This window comes from Dioscorea cayenensis, chromosome 7 (genome assembly GCF_009730915.1).
Source record: "Dioscorea cayenensis subsp. rotundata cultivar TDr96_F1 chromosome 7, TDr96_F1_v2_PseudoChromosome.rev07_lg8_w22 25.fasta, whole genome shotgun sequence".
Taxonomy (NCBI): domain Eukaryota; kingdom Viridiplantae; phylum Streptophyta; class Magnoliopsida; order Dioscoreales; family Dioscoreaceae; genus Dioscorea; species Dioscorea cayenensis.
This window is the reverse complement of record NC_052477.1, coordinates 21,633,767-21,646,244: the sequence shown is the minus strand read 5'-3', so window position 1 is coordinate 21,646,244 and position 12,478 is coordinate 21,633,767. Positions and strand designations below refer to the sequence as shown.

The 12,478-nt window shown below is 30.4% G+C and overlaps 2 pseudogenes; both read left to right on the top strand.

The window, feature by feature from the left end:
* The first annotated feature begins 771 nt into the window (after nucleotides 1-771).
* Nucleotides 772-3,088, top strand: LOC120265154 (annotated as a pseudogene).
* Nucleotides 3,089-9,718: 6,630 nt separating this feature from the next.
* On the top strand, nucleotides 9,719-11,231 carry LOC120265152 (annotated as a pseudogene).
* Nucleotides 11,232-12,478: the final 1,247 nt, after the last annotated feature.

Sequence of the window (12,478 nt, the reverse complement as noted above, 5' to 3'; positions counted from 1 at the left end):
GATGATAAAAAACTGCAAACTAAAATACACAGACATCACTGATTATTAGCAAATTAAAATACACAAACTTTGAGCAGCAAAGATAACAAAATCTGCAACAACTGATGATACAAAATCTGCAAACAAGAAGAAATTTAGTAGCATAGCACAGACAAATAATCAAACATTTCTGTGACACAGACTTTATCATAAACAACTTTTTTTTAATTTAAATCATAAACAAATTCAAGAACAATCAATGTTAAATCCAAACAAATATAATGATTCTTAGATCAAGAACCTCTCCTCCAATTTACTCAACAAAAATGTCCAATCCTCACTGATAGGACTAATATCCATCTCAAGTAAAATTAATAAAAACAATTAACTATCAATAATTTTGAATGGTTGAAGTAATTACTCAAGGTGTTGTGAGTCAACTTAAATATTATTTTTAAAAAAAATTTGTATAGACTACGAATAATAAATTGAGTTTAAGAAAAATTTAACCGGATAAAATAAATCCATTCTCCTATAGTGATAAATTCACCTTTCAATTTAAAACTAAATAAATAAAATAAAAATTATTGTGAAATTATGACTAAAAAAATCATCATTTAGATCAAATTTTAACTGAATAAAATAAATCCTTTCCCCTTAGAAATATGATTGAATCTTATCTAAAACTAAAAAATTACAGATTCTGGACAGAGAGGTGAGGCTGCCGGGGACTCGTGCTGCAAGAGAAAGGGAAGTGGCAGCTAGGAGCGGGATACAAGAGAGAAGAAAGCGATGCCGAGACCGAGGGTGCAGGAGAGAAGGAAACGGCAGGTGGCAAGGGTGCTGGACAGAGGGGTGCGGCTGCCAAGGACTCATGCCGCAAGAGAGATTGAAGCAGTGACTGGGAACGGGGTGCAGGAGAGAGGGAAGCGGTGCTAGGAGCGGTGATACAAGAAAGAAGGAAGACGAGAGGGAGAAAGAGAGAGTGATAGAGAGAGAGAGAGAGAAAGAGGCAGAGTCCTCTTTTTTGTGTTTTTATTTTTATTCTTTTTAATTTACAAAAAAAATAAAGAGAAGCAGCTATGCCACCAGCCACATCAGTCGTGTGGCTGGTTCGTATGACTACTTCGCTCTATATAGCATTACTCTTCTTCAAATCCATCAAATTTCAATCATTTAGTACAAATCAAGAGATCAAGAAGAACCAAGAAGCTTACAACTTTTTGGGATGAGTAGTAGGAAAGTGATTGGATTTCCCCATCCCCACCAAATTGATCACAAAATGAAGAGAAGATAGGTGAGTTTGAGTTTTTCTATTGGGGTGGTATTTGGTTCAATATAATTATAAATACAGTAAATTTTTAATTATAATATAATTGAAAATATATATAGATTTTAAAATACAATGCAACCAAATCTGGTGTTTGATTAGATGTAACAAAAAATATTGTATTATAAACTTTTGTATTTAGTAAGAGAAATTTGTAAATTTTGAATTAAAAACCTTTTATATTTCAAATATCTTACTTTCATTATTAATTAATTTAACTATTAATTGTATTATTAAATTAGTTATTAAATTTATTTGTATATTTATTAAATTTTATTATATTTTACAATTTTTGAATTTTATTATTAATCTAACAAAAAGAGTATTATATTTCTAGCATGTTATTTAATGATTTAAATTATTATATTTATTATTTAACTCTTAATTTTATTATTAAATTAGTTTTAAAATTAATTTTTAAAATATATTTATTATTATATTTATAATTTTTCATTCTACAAAGATATCAATGAATGTTTGATAATATTTGTTTTTTTATAATTGGTCAAATTCAGTTCATAAGTTATGTATGAGAAAAACTTTAAAACAAGGGTTTTAGTTTTACTGTTAATTTTCCCGTAAAACTAAATCTCTCATTAAATGTGATTTTGGTTGAAGGGGTTTTAGAATCTTGTGAATTATACACTGGATTTTTAAAAATTCAGTAACTCAAATTATATGTAACTCCAAAACTGTCCAAACAAACACTACTTAAAAAAAAAAAATGTAAACTATTACAATTTACAAGAAACTATAACCGAAAGGAGCTTTTTTTATTTTTGTAATAATTTTTTATAAAACCGTCCAAAAAATTTTATTTCCATTGGGATGTTTGGTTTGAACTTTTAAATGTGTTAAAAGTGGACCCCACTTTATCCCATGTAGGTTTAAGGACGTGTGCTTAAGAGACTTCCCCACCTTCATCCGCACAACCAACCCTGATGACATCTTACTTAAATTCACATTAACTGAAGTTCAAAGAGCCACACAAGCCTCTGCCATCATCATTAACACCTTTGAAGAACTAGAGTCTCCGGTGCTGAACGCCCTGCGTTCCATGTTAGCCATTCCAATCTACACCGTCGGTCCTCTATTCCTCCTCTCCAAACACAACGTCCCCAGTGACGCCCCTGTTTCATCTCTCAGTTTAAACCTCTGGAAAGAAGACACTACTTGCTTAGATTTCTTAGATAAAAAAGATAAAGCTTCAGTGTTGTATGTTAACTTCGGTAGTATTGCAGTGCTGAGCAAAGATCTGTTGGTAGAGTTTGCATGGGGGCTTGCCAATAGCAAATGTGATTTTCTGTGGGTGCTAAGGTCTGATCTTGTCAAGGAAAAGAAGTACTCAGGTGATGACATGGAAGAGTTTTTGGAGGAGACAAGAGAAAGAGGTTTGGTTGTGAGTTGATGTCCTCAAGAGGTGGTTCTGGGGCATGCAGCGGTTGGAGGGTTTTTGACACAGCGTGGTTGGAACTCCACGTTGGAGAGTTTGTCCGGCGGTGTGCCGAGATGATATCGTGGCCGTTCTTTGCCGAGCAGCCGACGAATTGCAGGTTCGCTTGCAGGGAATGGGGAGTGGGGATGGAGATAGGGAGTGGTGTGGAGAGAGGAGAGGTGGAGAAGGTGGTGAGGGAGATGATGGGTGGCGAGAAAGGGAGGGAGATGAGGAAGAAGGCCTTGGAGTGGAAGGAGTGTGCATTAAATGCTTGTCAGATTGGTGGCCAATCTTTGGTTAACTCGGAGAGGGTTGTTAAGGAAGTCATGCTCCCCCATAATTAAGTGCAACATCTTCATTTGAATTGGACTTGTGTTTAGTTTGATTTGCTTCCCAATAATTGAGTGCGGCATCTTGATTTGAATTGATTATTGTTTTTGTGTTTTGTTTGATTTGCTCCCAATAATCGAGTGCGAGATCTTGATTTGAATTTGTAATTTGTGTTTTGTTTTATCAGGTGATTTATGTGATATAAGTGATTTTATATGTAAATGAATGTTTGGGTTGATGTAAATTTTTATTTATATGTAACTGTATTTATATATTGATTTGTCGTAGGTTGAAATACAGTAAATTAATTGGTTTTCACTTTATCTAATATTTAATTATAGAAAGATTTAATAAACAAAATTGTGTTTGAATTTAGTTATAAAAATATTTTTAAGTAAAAAATAAAAAAAAATATGAAATATTTTTATAATTTAATATTTATATGATTAAATATTTTAAGACATTTTTTTTAATTGAAAATATTATATTGTTTTTAAAAATTAATTATAAAATATTTTTAAGTAATAAAATTAATTAAATATTGAAAATTGTATAATTAAATATTTGTATGATAAACTATTTCTATAATTGAAAATATTAAAAAAATAATTGAAGGATGGAGTGTTTTTAAATTTTAATTATAAATTTTTTCAAGTAATAAGTTTTTTAAAAAATATTAAATATTTTTAAATTTAATAAATAATTTATTAAATTATTAAATTATTTTTATTTAAATTAATTTTATAAAAAGTATTAAATAATCATTTATATTAATAATAAATAATGGGGTAATCTCATCGTCGCACTTACATGGAAGGTAATTATATTTTTGAACTTATATCAAATTAATAAACAAATAGTAAATGTAGTATTTTAAATTACATTATTTCACTTACAATAGTGATGTAAGTTGAAATATAGTATGTTCACTTACACTGTAATTTCACTTACAAGCAATCAAATAACCCCTAAAAGCTAACATACATGTTTCATTCATGAATTATGAAAGTATTTTTATTTAAAATAATAATGATAATAAAGATCACCCGTAAATGATCTAATGGTAATTAAGTTATCCTTTTGCAATGATACTATATAAATACTATAAAATACTATAATAATATTGTTTTACAATTCATTTATAAATATACATTATTTTATTTAAACCACCTAATTTACTCTCGTAGCGTGCTTAGTGTTGAGTGGTGATCAGGTCGAATTTTTGTTAAACAAATTAACCCACGAGTGTTTTTCATTTTCGAAAACCTACTTTTTTCATTCTCATTTTTGTTTTATTTTTTTCAGTTCTATTCGTGTTCTCATTTTTCATTCGGTGAGCAAACTAAATAACTGTTAATATATAGAGGTGCCTGTGCTTGTGATTATGTGACGGACTTTATTATTATGTGACGGACTAAATTCAAATTAAGTTCACAAATCACCTTATTGGAGACGAACTTTAATGACTTCTACATGCGCTATATCACATGGCATGCAAACTTTATATTCATTGTTACCTCATGAATGATCCATGATTCAATATTATTTGAATGCTGATGTGTTGTTGTTATATTATAAAAACATTTTTTTTTATAAGTTAATTGGTTGATAATATTTTGTATACATTTTTTATTTACTAACCTAATTGTGTGATTTATTTTTTTAAAATAATATTTAGGTTTATTTTGTGTAGGTTTTGATCAAAGAATGCAGCATATTAAAAATAATTTTAAATAAAATAAACTATAATGGGCTATAATTCTGATTTAATCATGACTCATGCAAACAAACACTAAAAATAAAATAAACATCAATTGTTCCTATTTAATCAAGTAACACCATCCTTAATTTCAAACTTCTTTCCCTCATCCGCAAACACCTACTTTTTAGTCTCCAAGTTTTTATCAATGTGACATAGAATAAACACCACATATTAGGTATTTCACTTCCCTTCAGGCTATAAGGAGTCGGTTTAATTGCTATACAAGTCCCTGTAATTATGTACTTTCTGCTTTTTTAGTCCTTGTAATATTTTTAGGTACAATTAATTCTCATATTTAATCGAGTTGGATCATTCTAATCCACGGTGTAGATGGACAAGTGTAAATTGTAAAGACTTAATTGTACCTTCAAATATTACCGTGGACTAGAACAACCCAACTCGACTAAATATGAGGATTTAATTGTACCTAAAAGTATTTAAAAGACTAAAAAGGCAGAAACTACACAATTATAGGGACCTGTACGGCAATTAAACCTAAGGGGTTAAGGATTCTGTAACTTGTTAATTTATATTTATTTAAAAAAATATGAGATCAAATAAATAACATTTTGATGGAGAAAAGCACATCGCATCAAATATATCTATACATATATTTAAAATAGATGTATAATCGGCCCTGAGAGCATTTCAAGAAAATAATTATAATTATTTTTAAAAATATTATTGCACGTAAATATTTGTTTGTATTAATTATGGCATTATTAATATAAAAGTTTCATTGCATTCATTAATTTTGTATTAATATTTCATTAAACCTTTCAAAGCCAATTATAATGATTGAAAAATATTTGTTTTGTAAAAATATGTATGCCAAAAGTTTACATTATTATGAGTTATTTAAGCATGATTTTTTAGGCCAATTTGCAAGTAATAATTGAAAAGAAGCATTTGTTTTAGATTTATATGTAAGCAAATTAGAAGTACATATATATATTTAAAGTAGATGCCCTGAGAGCATTTCAAGAAACAATTATAAATTTTTTAAAAAATATTATTGTACTTAAATATTTGTTTGCATTAATCATGACATTACTAATAGAAAAGTTTAATTACATTCATTAATTTTGTATTAATATTTCATTAAACCTTTCAAAGCCAATTATAATGATTGAAAAATATTTGTTTTGTAAAAATATGTATGTCAACGGTTTACATTATTATGAGTTATTTAAGCATGATTTTTTAGGCAAATTTGCAAGTAATAATTGAAAAGAAACATTTGTTTTGAGTTTATATGTAAGCAAATTAGAAGTATATACATGAGATCATTTTAAGGAATAATTATAATTTTTTAAAAATATTATTGCACTTAAATATTTGTTTGCATTAATTATGGCATTACTAATAGAAAGGTTTAATTTGCACTCATTAATTTTGTATTAATATTTCATTAAACCTTTCAAAGCCAATTATAATGATTGAAAAAAATTGTTTTGTAGAAATATGTATGCTAACGGTTTACATTATTATGAGTTATTTAAGCATGATTTTTTTAGGTCAATTTGCAAATAATAATTGAAAAGAAGCATTTGCTTTAATTTATATGTAAGCAAATTAGAAGAAATTGAATGTATTAAAAATGTAAAAAATGAAAAAGAACAAGACATAGTAAAATTCTATAAACTGAATGTATGTTTGAAAAATGTGATTACAATCCTAACATCATTCATTTTGATTTTGATTTTTTTTTATTAATTTATAAAAAAATTGTGATATCTATTATTGTGTAATTATTTGTTTTTTACCTTTCGAATTCGTTTAGTTTCTTTTCTTTTCTTATTTATTTATTTATTTATTTATTTTTTTGGGATGGTTCTTATGTTATGTATTATTGTATTTGCATTTGTTTATTTATACCCAATTATTTATAACCGAAAAAGCCAGCTAAGAAACTACAAATTATTAAAATATAAATGAGAACAACATGAATTCACAAGTCCAATTTAAAATTTGTAATTCTCATGCATGTTCTGCATTCCCTCTGTATTAAAAGGAAATCATAACTGGATTTATGAATATTGAATTGCTGAGCTTGGTTCTTGATACTAGCATCACTCATAGATACCCAAAATAAAAATTTTGCTTGAGGGTCGACTGTTCTCCGGTTCCCTTTCAAGCAAACTCTAGTGAAGCCTCCGAAGGTAACAAAGGCGAAGGGACCGGCCCCCTTTGGATCCGTCATTGTTGATGCTTTTTTCCAATTCAATTTTAGAGAGTATAATCCTTCAACATGATATAATTTTACTAAACAACGAGAGTTAAATAGTCCTTTTGAATTAAATAGTGTTGGTGTACGGTTTTGTTGTTTATTTGTTTACCTTCAATATGTTTTACTCCCATCAACAATAATCATATATAGAGGAATTGCTCATTTCCTCCCTACATCTTTGTCACTTAAACAAAACACCCCTTGACGTTTTGACATATCTAAAACATCCCTTCTTTTTGAATAAGTAACTTTTAAATCCAATTGATGGGTAGTAGTGTGAAGTTTTAATGAAGTTACCATTATGCCCTTTTCTTTGTATAATAAAATTTTAAGTTTTCCAAAGCCTATAACTATTAAATAATTTTTAGTTTTATTAGAAGGACTTAAAGATATATTTGAAAAGTGACAAGGATTAATAAATAATTTCCCCTAAATTTTTTAGTTTTCCAAAGCCCATAACTGTCAAACCATTAAATTATTTTGTTTTCCAAGGTAAAAATCCTTGAAAAGATGTCTTTTGAGAAAAACAATTTTATTGGAGTTTTTGCCCAAACTGAATAGAACTTTGGAGAGATAACCATGCTTATGTATTCTGTCACTGTTGTTTACACTTGGATTTTGTCGAATCTAAGAGAACCCATCTTTTAGAGAAAAGTATGAAGCCCAAAGGTAGAAAGTAAAAAGAGAAAGACCTAATCAAAGAAAAGGAAAGCAGATGCAATAATAGTTGTGAAACATTATTATCATGACCCCAAGCTTGAGAAGTATGAAGGTTCGGTGACATCCAAGGCTAGCACACTTTTTTACTAAAAAATTATGCAATGTTGGGAATTTTTGCCAATATGTAAAGATAACGACTATGTGATTGTTTGACACATTTTGAGATCATTATTTAAGTGACCAAAATTTGCTAGATCAATTATGCACAAATCACATTGCGTTATTGTGAGAATAACTTAAAAAAGCTAACTGATGATGACATTTGATCAAGTTATATGATGGGAAGGAAGTAAGCGTTGTTATTATTTATTGCGAAATAGAGATATTATATAATATCGTTATCTCTTTATTATAGCACATAAGTCATTAATAATACTTTGTTGGTGGCCAATATTTCTCCTTTTATGTTTAGTTTATCACTTGTTACCTTAATATTAGGTTTTATTGTTCACATTTTGCTATAAATATGTGATATTGTACAATACTGTTCAAAATCTGATGTAACAAATTATTATATCTAGTTATGTTTATTTTGTCTTCTATCTATTTAATTTGTAAAGAACTTGTTTATTATTGTACTATACATACATGTTTATTTTCTTACACAACATATTTACTGGCATATTTATTTGTTAAATGCTTGGAAAAAATATTTATATTCCATATTTATGCATTTTGTGCTAATGTTTGCTATTTTTCACCAATTTTTTAATTTAAATCTAGCAAACCAATTTGAGATTGATCTCATCAGTTTAGCACAAGTCAATTTAAGGAATATATGATAGGTTATTGTAGAGCCATCAAGATTCATAAAAATAAAACCTAAAAAGCAGAAAGGAACCACTAAAAATAGTTCAAAGTGTCACAAACAACCTCCAATACTATTGAATTTTATCTCTTAGAAAAAGAAACTTGTAGGTTTTGCACAGTTGGATAAGATGTAACATATGACCTTTGTTTATCTTTCTTAACTCTCAAATTAATAAGTAATTAGTGTGTTACCTAATTTTATATTAATTCATTTAATATGAGTGGTTTCTCTTTTATGTAATTTGATGTAATTTATTATAATATGTAAACATTTAGTATTACTGTTTATTTAGTAAAACATATGTTTGCCACTCAATTTCAAGATGAATTCTTTAATATCATGACTATCTACTTAGTTTCTAGCTTATCCATTTATTTGTTGCATTATATCTTCATTATTAATTATATTTTATTATTTCAGAAAAGTTATTTAGTTATGTTGAGGAAGTAAAAGAATAAAAAAAAAACAAATGGCTTCTTTAGCAAGCTTTAAAAACAACTAATTAATGCTTGACAAGTCCTTATATCAATGTTTCTCCAAAAATCACAAGGGCAATTGAGACAATTTTTAAAAGTATCACTGCTCAAAGTGACGGCAAGGACCTAAAAGGATGAAGTTTAGAAAGGAGAGGCGCCGGAAAAGACCTAAAAGGATGAAGTTTTAGGGTTTGAATGATATATAATTTTGTACTTAAAGATATACTTGAAAAGTAACATGAACTAATAAAATAATTTTTTTCCTTATATATATAATTTCACTTTTTCATAGATAATACTTAAGTAATCTATTCAACCAACCCTACATTAGAAGAGTGAACTATCCATCTACGTACATATATACCTCATACTAACATTAATACTAACACTACTACTAATATAGTAGATTTCCAACAAAAACATTATTTTTTTAATTTCAATGGGCTGGTACTGAGTTACTCCTAATAATTTTTCTTATATTCACAACCAGATATAGAAGGGCGGCCATCAATAATATAATTAATTCATACAAACGAGGATAATATATTTGTGGTGAAGAAAACAAAACCCTCAATTAATTATTGATCCCCAAAAGCTGCATAAATAACACCATAATACTCCACCAAATTAGCAACACAAACATGGATGCCAAGTTCCAAGCACATGCAGAGAAACCCTCATGCAGTATGCATCCCATTCCCAACACAAGGCCATATATCCCCATGCTCCACCTCGCGAAGCTCATCCACTCCCGTGGCTTCCACATCACCTTCGTCAACACCGAGTACAGCCACAAACGTCTCCTCTCCTCCCAAGGCCCCGTTGATCCCTCACCGCCGATGACTTCAATTTCACCACCATCCCCGACGGTCTCCCTCCCTCTGCCGAGCTCAACGCCACTCAAGACATCTCATCTATTTGTGCTTCCACTTCCACCACTTGTCTCTCTCCTCTGCTTCAACTCATTCACAAACTTAATCAGAACAAACCTACTGTTTCTTGTATCGTTTCCAGTTGTATCATGACTTTCAGTGTTGATGCTGCTAAGGAGCTTGGCATCCCTGTTTTGGTTCTGTGGACTCCTAGTGCTTGTGGCCTCATGTGCTACCTCCATTTCCAGCAGCTCCTCCAGGATGGCCTTATCCCTCTCAAGGGTACGTACGTATGCTTTCTCTTCTCAGATATTTAGAATAAATTTACTTCCGTATATATATAGACAACTAACATTAATATTGTATTCGATGAAGATGAAGGTAACCTAAGTGATGGATATCTAGACACTCCAGTACCATCTGTGCCAGCTATAAAGGACGTGTGCTTAAGAGACTTCCCCACCTTCATCCGCACAACCAACCCTGATGACATCTTACTTAAATTCACAATAACGGAAGTTCAAAGAGCCACACAAGCCTCTGCCATCATCATTAACACCTTTGAAGAACTAGAGTCTCCGGTGCTGAACGCCCTGCGTTCCATGTTAGCCATTCCAATCTACACCGTCGGTCCTCTATTCCTCCTCTCCAAACACAACGTCCCCAGTGACGCCCCTGTTTCATCTCTCAGTTTAAACCTCTGGAAAGAAGACACTACTTGCTTAGATTGGTTAGATAAAAAAGATAAAGCTTCAGTGTTGTATGTTAACTTCGGTAGTATTGCAGTGCTGAGCAAAGATCAGTTGGTAGAGTTTGCATGGGGGCTTGCCAATAGCAAATGTGATTTTTTGTGGGTGATAAGGTCTGATCTTGTTAGGGAGGAGAATTATTCAGGTGATGACATGGAAGAGTTTTTGGAGGAGACAAGAGAAAGAGGTTTGGTTGTGAGTTGGTGTCCTCAAGAGGTGGTTCTGGGGCATGCAGCGGTTGGAGGGTTTTTTTGACACAGTGTGGTTGGAACTCCACGTTGGAGAGTTTGTCCGGCGGTGTGCCGATGATATCATGGCCATTCTTTGCTGAGCAGCCGACGAACTGCAGGTTTTGCTTGCAGGGAATGGGGAGTGAGTATGGAGATAGGGGAGTGGTGTGGAGAGAGGGAGAGGTGGAGAAGGTGGTGAGGGAGATGATGGGTGGTGAGAAAGGGTGGGGAGATGAGGAAGAAGGCCATGGAGTGGAAGGAGCTTGCATTGAAGGCTTGTGAGAATGGTGGACAGTCTTTTGGTTAACTTGGAAAGTGTTGTCAAGAAGTCATGCTTCCTAATCACTATAAGTGAGCATCTTGATTTGATTTGGTTTGTATTATGTTGATTAAACATTAATTACTATTTTTACTTACAAAGTATGAATCATGTTTATTAATGATATAAAAATAATTTTTATCTACTTATTTTTATCTAGATCATTAATTTAATTTATTATTTTTCATTTTTCATCCAGTGAACTAAATCACTGTCAATATGTGATATATCTGTGGTTGTGATTATGTGACAGACTAAATTTAAATTTCACAAATTAATCACCTCATTAAAAACACGAACTTTAATGACTTTTACATGCGCTAGATGCCTCAGATCACATGCCATGTTACATCATGGATTATGCATGATTTAGTGTATATTTAATTTAAATGCTGAAGGTAAGTTAATTGGTTGATAAATGTGCAGAATAATTTAGAGGGCCTATAGTGTTTTCATTGTCCTCATCCATTCATTAACACAATTTTGTCTAATATATATGGTTTTTATTCATTCATCTAGTTAGTGTGATTTCTTTTTAAATAATAGTTTAGGTTTATTTAGTCTGAAGTTTTTATCAATGTGACATTGAACGGCCACCATAGATTTTGTTTGTTTTCTAGCTCATTCCGTAACTTAATTATATTTATTATATGAGATCAATAAATAACATTTTTAAATGGATTAATCCACGAGGTCCATCGCATCAAATCTATTTTATAATAAACATTGAATGGAAATTCCTAAATAAATTAAATGTGAACGGCTAAGGATAAGTGGATAACAACAAACATCTCAAATTAAAATTATAATATTATTTATTTATTTAATGTCACATTAGAACAACTTGGTGGAGGAAATATAAGTGTACCACCCCTAAGTATGTCATTTTGTCCTAAACCTCTTGGAAAACCCGGGGACTGGGATGAGAATAAATTTTTGGAAAGAAAATAGAGAACATAAATGGTGAAGTTACCATTCGCTATAAAAAGATAATCCAATAGATTTGGTTTAGTAGTACCACCAGGAAATAAAATATGGGTTATGTCTTTAACGCATGAGTTTATAAATTTTATTATTTATTTATTATATAATATAGGAATAGATTGGTGAATTATATTAAAAAGATGAGTCATATCTTGGTTCACGTTGTAGCTACTATCAAATCGTGATTATTTTTCTTTCAATCAAAGATGGAGAGAGAAGACAAAGAATACTACGTTACCCACTGAATCTTA